The sequence below is a fragment of the Pteropus vampyrus genome, unplaced genomic scaffold (assembly GCF_000151845.1).
Source record: "Pteropus vampyrus isolate Shadow unplaced genomic scaffold, Pvam_2.0 Scaffold1207, whole genome shotgun sequence".
Classification (NCBI taxonomy): Eukaryota; Metazoa; Chordata; class Mammalia; order Chiroptera; family Pteropodidae; genus Pteropus; species Pteropus vampyrus.
In genome coordinates, this window is record NW_011889988.1 from 1,532 (window position 1) to 1,973 (window position 442).

A 442-nucleotide genomic window follows, 5' to 3' on the forward strand; every position below is an offset into this window, starting at 1 on the left:
GTGCTGAAGTCCTCAACACAATCAGCAGGAATGATTTTTGATATTTTTTAATGCTCTTTGATATTTTTATCTGCCTCTTTCTCATCTCTGCCTTCCTACCCACAACCCCTCCAAGCCCCCAAGTCATGGAGGTCCTGCCACAGTACTCTGGATGTCGCTAGAAAGCAATGTGTTTCTCTAGCCATGTCCCACATGACTGAGGTAGCCAGGTATTCACGCACCACTTTCCTTTTTCTCCACTGGAGAGATCACTACCACCAGATATTTTAGCCCGTGTAATATAACCAAACTCATGCTGGACTCTCCCTTTGGGAAGACTGGACTTCTGCAAATTTCTCTCATCTGTGGGTATCTGCCTAGGTCAGCATTATAAAGGATTTTTTCCAGTCATGACAAGACTGGTTCGCTGGCTCTGCCAGTTCCAGAGCCCATACTGAAGTCT